Source organism: Musa acuminata, unplaced genomic scaffold (assembly GCF_036884655.1).
Source record: "Musa acuminata AAA Group cultivar baxijiao unplaced genomic scaffold, Cavendish_Baxijiao_AAA HiC_scaffold_1136, whole genome shotgun sequence".
Lineage (NCBI taxonomy): Eukaryota > Viridiplantae > Streptophyta > Magnoliopsida > Zingiberales > Musaceae > Musa > Musa acuminata.
This window is the reverse complement of record NW_027021348.1, coordinates 2,177,501-2,185,000: the sequence shown is the minus strand read 5'-3', so window position 1 is coordinate 2,185,000 and position 7,500 is coordinate 2,177,501.

Genomic DNA, 7,500 nt, shown 5'->3' with positions numbered 1-7,500 from the left:
GCCCAAAAACGGGCCAAAACTGGCCATTTTTGGCTGCGCGAGCGAGCGGCGAGCGGCGGACAACGAGCGAAGCGAGAGGCAGCACCATCCCTGCTATACGAAAGCCCCATCCAGCCCTGTGCCACCCGGGGGGTTCCAGGGTGCTGAGATGGCTGACATTTTGCTCCGCTCACGACGGTCACCGCGCGACGCAAGAACAGCCCAAAAACAGGCCAAAACGGCCCAAAAACGGGACAAAACTGGCCATTTTTGGCTGCGCGAGCGAGCGGCGAGCGGCGGACAGCGAGCTAAGCGAGAGGCAGCACCGTCCCTGCTATACGAAAGCCCCATCCAGCCCTGTGCCACCCGGGGGGTTCCAGGGTGCTGAGATGGCTGACATTTTGCTCCGCTCACGACGGTCACCGCGCGACGCAAGAACAGCCCAAAAACAGGCCAAAACGGCCCAAAAACGGGCCAAAACTGGCCATTTTTGGCTGCGCGAGCGAGCAGCGAGCGGCGGACAGCGAGCGAAGCGAGAGGCATCACCGTCCCTGCTATACGAAAGCCCCATCCAGCCCTGTGCCACCCGGGGGGTTCCAGGGTGCTGAGATGGCTGACATTTTGCTCCGCTCAAGATGGTCACCGCGCAACGCAAAAACAGGCCAAAAACTGGCCAAAACGGGCCAAAACTGGCCATTTTTGGCTGCGCGAGCGAGCGGCGAGCGGCGAACAGCGAGCGAAGCGAGAGGCAGCACCGTCCCTGCTATACGAAAGCCCCATCCAGCCCTGTGCCACCCGGGGGGTTCCAGGGTGCTGAGATGGCTGACATTTTGCTCCGCTCACGACGGTCACCGCGCTGTCACGACCTTAGCTGGAATTGCCTAAGGCGTGAGGCACCCTTGCGGCCGAAGACGCGAACTTAGCTTGCGTTGCCTAAGTCGCGGGTCACCCTCGTTGCAAAGACGCGAACTTAGCTTGCGTTGCCTAAGTCGCGCTTTGCCCTTGCGATCTTGCTCCGCAAGGATCAGCCACTTTGTAACCTCTCGCAGGTCCCGAAGGACCTGTAAAAGAGAAAGAAAGTTAGATCGAAAGAACGAGCAACGGACAAGTCCCGAAGTCTCGCGAAAAGGGAAGCTTTACAAGCAAATCGTCGAACACCTTGTGTGCACAAGAGAAAAGAGGGAGAGGGAGGAAAACAAGGCTTTCAAGGATGAACGAACAGCTGCAAGCCCACAAACAGCCGCTCACCTGGTCCCGGACGCAACACCAAGTTCCCGTAAAGGTCACGTGCGAACTTGCGAAAGAGTGTTCAACGCCCGGTATATAACCGAAGCCCCATCCAGCCATGTGCCACCCGGGGGGTTCCTGGGGTCTGAGCTGGCTGACATTTTGGTGAGCGGAGGCAGCACTCCGCTCACCTCCCGCGGCACTCGAAAACGGCTCCGTTTTGGGCTGTTTTGGGGCTGTTTTGCTCGGTTTGGTGAACGGTCGCTTTGCAACGCTGCAGCTTGTTCGAACTTACATATTTACAAGCAAAATGACCCAAAACCATAAGAAAACATGCTGTCAAGCAGCTGTACATGCGGGTGCGAGCGACGAACGGTTCGTTGAACGGAGTTGTTGCGGGTGCGCGACGACCGTTCGTGACATTCTCCCCCACTTAAACTGTCGACGCCCTCGTCGACGCTTGTTGGTAGTTGTTGATGACTTCTTCTTCATGTCGCAGGGCGTCTTCAGGCTCCCAACTGGCTTCAGTTCGGGGAAGCTCTCGCCACTTCACCAAGTACTCTGTCTGCTCCGCTCCGTTGGGTAGCTTTATCTTGCGATCCGCCAGAATGGTTTCCACTCGCTTCTCGTAGGAGGCTGTGATGGGAGGTAGCCGAGTTGGAATACTTCGAGAAGCATCTTGCGGATCCGAATGGTAGGCCTTCAGGTTGCTGGCGTGAAGAACGTTGTGAATTTTGAACCACGCCGGCAGCTGCAACTTGTAAGAAACATTGCCTACTCTGCTGATAATTGGGAAGGGCCCTTCATACTTACGCACCAATCCTTTGTGGACTCTTTTCCTGAAGAATTGGAGTGATGCTGGTTGGAGCTTTACCAACACCAAATCGCCAACTTTGAACTCTTGTGGTCGCCTTCCCAAGTCTGCCCACTTCTTCATCCGTTTTGCCGCCTTCTCCAAGTAAGCCCGCGCAATATCGGCATTTCGATGCCACTCCTTTGCGAAATGGTAGGCTGATGGACTACTCCCAGTATAACCAATTGCCATAGTGTGCGGAGTCGACGGTTGTTGTCCTGTGATAATTTCGAAGGGGCTCTTGTTGGATGCAGAGCTCCGCTGCAAGTTGTAGGAGAATTGGGCGATGTCCAACAGCTTCACCCAATCTCGTTGATTGGCACTCACGTAGTGCCGGAGATACTGCTCTAAGAGCGAATTTATTCTTTCAGTTTGACCATCCGTCTGGGGGTGGAGGCTTGTAGAGAAGTATAACTTTGACCCCAACAATTTGAATAGCTCGGTCCAGAATCGTCCCAGGAACCGAGCGTCTCGATCACTAACAATATTGTGTGGGACTCCCCAATACTTCACTACACCCTTCATCATCAGTCTGGCCGCCTCTTCGGCTGAACAGTGTAGGGGAGCAGCAATGAAAGTTGCATACTTTGAAAACCGATCGACCACCACAAGTATCGATCCAAGTCCCCCTACAGGCGGCAAGCTAGATATGAAGTCTAAGGAAATGCTCTCCCATGGCCTTTCTGGTACAGGCAACGGCTCCAAAAGTCCCACCGGCTTCCGTTGCTCCACCTTGTCTTGTTGGCAAGTAAGGCATGTTCGAACATACTCCTCCACATCAATCCCCATCTTTGGCCAGTAGAAGGCCCTCTCCACGAGAGCCAATGTTCTGTGAATGCCGGGATGTCCAGCCCAAAGGGAATCGTGACACTCTTTCAAGAGTTCACGCCTTAAATTGTCCACTCGTGGAACATAAACTCTATTCCCTTTTGTGTAAACAAGTCCCTCCTGGACCCAAAATCGTCGTGCCTTGCCTTCTTTGATGAGCTGCATCAGGATAACTGCCTGGGGATCACTATACAGTCCATCTCTGATTCGAGAAAGGAAGTTGGAATGTAACTGACTTGTTTGGCCTCTGCCCTCCAGTTGTGCAGCATTCACGCACTCCACCTTCCGACTCAGCGCATCGGCCACGACATTCGCCTTCCCGGGCTTGTATTCCATTGCCATATCAAATTCAGCCAGGAAGTCCTGCCACCGTGCTTGCTTTGGGGAGAGCTTCTTCTGAGTTTGGAAATAACTCAGGGCAATGTTGTCTGTCCTCAGCACAAATCGCGACCCGAGGAGGTAGTGTCGCCAAACTCGTAGGCAGTGGATCACCGCTGTCATCTCCTTCTCATGCACTGGATACCGCCTCTCGGTCTCGTTGAGTTTGCGGCTCTCGTAGGCCACCGGATGACCTTCTTGCATGAGTACTCCACCAATAGCAAAGTCCGAAGCATCGGTATGGACTTCAAAGGGCTCTCCATAGTTTGGCAATTTGAGCACTGGTTCTTCCAGAACAGCAGCCTTCAGATCTTGGAATGCTATCTCACATTTGTCAGACCACTTCCAAGGCTGCTCCTTCTTCAGCAACTCCGTCAGTGGGGTTGCCCGCTTCGAATATCCTGAAATGAAGCGTCGATAGTAGTTGACGAATCCAAGGAAGGATCTCAACTCTGGCACCTTCTTTGGTGTTCGCCATTCCGCAACTGCTTGCACCTTCGACTTGTCCATCCGAATGGAGCCACCACCGATTCGATGCCCTAAGAATAGGATCTCAGTTTGAGCAAAGTAGCATTTCTCCCTTTTTACGAACAAAGTGTTCTCCCTGAGAACCTTGAAAATCGTCCGAAGGTGCTTGACGTGCTCCTCGAGCGTTTGGCTGTAGACGACGATATCGTCCAAGTAGACGACCACGAACTTATCCAAATACTCCTTGAATAGTTGGTTCATGAGAGTACAGAATGTGGCCGGAGCGTTGGTTAAGCCGAAAGGCATCACCAAGAACTCAAACGCTCCATACCTGGTCACACAGGTAGTCTTCGCTTCGTCGCCTTCAGCAATGCGCACCTGCCAATACCCCGACCGAAGGTCGAGTTTTGAGAAATACTTGGCCTTGCCCAGTTGGTCGAACAAGTCCGCGATGAGCGGGATGGGATACTTGTTCTTCACCGTTACTTTGTTGAGGGCTCGATAGTCGACGCATAATCGGAGGCTCCCATCTTGTTTCTTCTGGAAGAGAACTGGAGCTCCAAAAGGTGCTTTTGAGCTGCGGATGAGACCACCGCTTAGCAGTTCACCTAACTGCTTCCTGAGTTCGGCCAACTCTGGCGGGGGCATGCGGTAGGGTGGTCTCGCTGGAGGCTTCACTCCTGGCTCCAGCTCGATACTGTGATCCACGCCTCTGCGTGGTGGGAGAGTCTTCGGCAACTCGGGTGGCATAACGTCTTCGAACTCCTTCAAGACGTTCGCCACTACAGCAGGTTCTTGAATGGCCTCTTCGTTGAGTGGCTCTAGCTTCATAGCAGCCACGAATGTCAGTTCGCCCTTTCGCACCCCTTTCTTCAATTGTAAGGCCGAAATGTGTTGGGGCTCCTTGGTTCCTCTCCGAGAGACGGGAACCACGCAGGGGTCATCGCCTCCCATCATACATAGGGAGTTTAAGAACGGCATCGGCACCAACTTCGCCGCATGCATAAACTCCATTCCAAGAATCACTTGGAAGTCGTCCAGTGGCACGGCCATCATGTTGGTGTTACCGCTCCAAGTCCCGATTTTGATAGGAACACCCTTCGCCAACCCGGAGATTCGCCTGGCCTCCGAGTTCACCGCCTTCATTCGGCTTGGGCTCTTCTCCAATGTCAACCCAAGTCGCTGTGCTTCGCGATCGGCTATGAAGTTGTGGGTAGCGCCCGTGTCCACCATTGCACGGGTCGTTTGGCCATTTAGCTTAATGTCCACATACATTAGTTCGCTGCTTCCTGCTTTTTGTGCCTTCGTCTTCGTGTTCTCCCCCACTTGACCCCGCATAGCGTTCAACAGACGCATTGCTCCCATTCGGGGTCCTTGCGACTCCTCATCATCGCTGCTGGATTCTGAGCTGCTCGAACTAAGAGCAACAGCTTTGCCCTTGTCCGATCGGGGAGGGTGGATGGAAGCTGTCAAAGCGTTGAGTGCCTGCTTCTGTGGGCACTCCCTTACCATGTGCGGTCCTCCGCACAAGAAGCATCCTCCAGGTTTTGAGGCCTTGCCTTTTGGGTTCGGCCCTTTGTGGGAGATCTTCTTCTTCTGTTCGCCCCCGAGCTCTTTCCCTCGAGAATGTTTTGGAGGGCGATTGCTTGAAGATTGTTTCCTTCTCGCTGGGTCTTCAGAGGAAACGAAGTCGGTGAGCCTTTCTGCAGCTGCAATTGCCCCGACCACGTCGGTAACATTCCTTCGATTCAGCTCTTGCTGAGCCCATGGTTTCAGACCATCAAGGAAGCTGAACAACTTGTCCTTCTCGGACATGTCCTGTATGTCCAGCATCAGTGCAGAAAACTGCTTTACATAGTCTCGGATGGTGGTACTTTGGCGGAGTTGTCTCAACTTCCTTCTTGCGACGAACTCTGTGTTCTCCGGTAGGAACTGAGTTCTCAACTCCCGCTTCAAGTCTTCCCATGTGTCGACTCGACACCGACCTTGTTGGATCTCCTCCCAACGAGTTCGCCACCAAAGTTTCGCATCTCCATTCAGATACATTGTTGCTATTGAAACTTTGGTATCTTCAGAATCGGGCCTCGTAGCTCGGAAGTATTGCTCCATGTCGAACAGAAAGTTCTCGAGCTCCTTGGCATCTCTGGCCCCTCCGTATCCATGGGGCTCAGGTGCCCTCAAGTTTTGTGGCGGTGCAACGCGGGTGTTGCCTCCTCCCGCATTTAGCATTCTTGTGAGCATAGCCACCTTCGCCGTGAGTTCCGCCACAACGTCTTGCAAGTGCTGCACGGAGTCCTTGGTGTCATCGGACAGTCGGTCGACTAGGGCCTCGACCTTGTCGATCCTGGACTCCGCTTCCTCTTGCGAGCTCTCTACCCCAACAAGTCTTTGTTGGCCATGGTAGAGTTCCTCCATGCTCGCTTCCAGAACATCTAGGCGGGTTTCCGCCGTCGTGAGTCTCTCCTTATGACTCTTTTTTCCTGTTAGCGCACCAGATTGCGCTTCCTCCGCTCGCGGAGAGTTGCCAACTTCTCGCTCATCCTGTTCGCTGCCGCGATCCTCGTGAGCGGCTCCAACAGCATGAGAGCGAGTGTGCACATGCAGCCCACCTGCGGCTGCTTGGGGCAAGGTTCCGGCTTGCCCCGTCTTGCTTGATTCGCCACGATGCTTTGCCATGGCGAAGTTGCGAAGTTCGTTCGCTGTTCGATCGAAGAGCTTGCCCGCTCTGATACCACAATGTCACGACCTTAGCTGGAATTGCCTAAGGCGTGAGGCACCCTTGCGGCCGAAGACGCGAACTTAGCTTGCGTTGCCTAAGTCGCGGGTCACCCTCGTTGCAAAGACGCGAACTTAGCTTGCGTTGCCTAAGTCGCGCTTTGCCCTTGCGATCTTGCTCCGCAAGGATCAGCCACTTTGTAACCTCTCGCAGGTCCCGAAGGACCTGTAAAAGAGAAAGAAAGTTAGATCGAAAGAACGAGCAACGGACAAGTCCCGAAGTCTCGCGAAAAGGGAAGCTTTACAAGCAAATCGTCGAACACCTTGTGTGCACAAGAGAAAAGAGGGAGAGGGAGGAAAACAAGGCTTTCAAGGATGAACGAACAGCTGCAAGCCCACAAACAGCCGCTCACCTGGTCCCGGACGCAACACCAAGTTCCCGTAAAGGTCACGTGCGAACTTGCGAAAGAGTGTTCAACGCCCGGTATATAACCGAAGCCCCATCCAGCCATGTGCCACCCGGGGGGTTCCTGGGGTCTGAGCTGGCTGACATTTTGGTGAGCGGAGGCAGCACTCCGCTCACCTCCCGCGGCACTCGAAAACGGCTCCGTTTTGGGCTGTTTTGGGGCTGTTTTGCTCGGTTTGGTGAACGGTCGCTTTGCAACGCTGCAGCTTGTTCGAACTTACATATTTACAAGCAAAATGACCCAAAACCATAAGAAAACATGCTGTCAAGCAGCTGTACATGCGGGTGCGAGCGACGAACGGTTCGTTGAACGGAGTTGTTGCGGGTGCGCGACGACCGTTCGTGACAGCGCGACGCAAGAACAGGCCAAAAACTGGCCAAAACGGCCCAAAAACGGGCCAAAACTGGCCATTTTTGGCTGCGCGAGCGAGCGGCGAGCGGCGGACAGCGAGCGAAGCGAGAGGCAGCACCGTCCCTGCTATACGAAAGCCCCATCCAGCCCTGTGCCACCCGGGGGGTTCCAGGGTGCTGAGATGGCTGACATTTTGCTCCGCTCACGACGGTCACCGCGCGACGCAAGAACAGC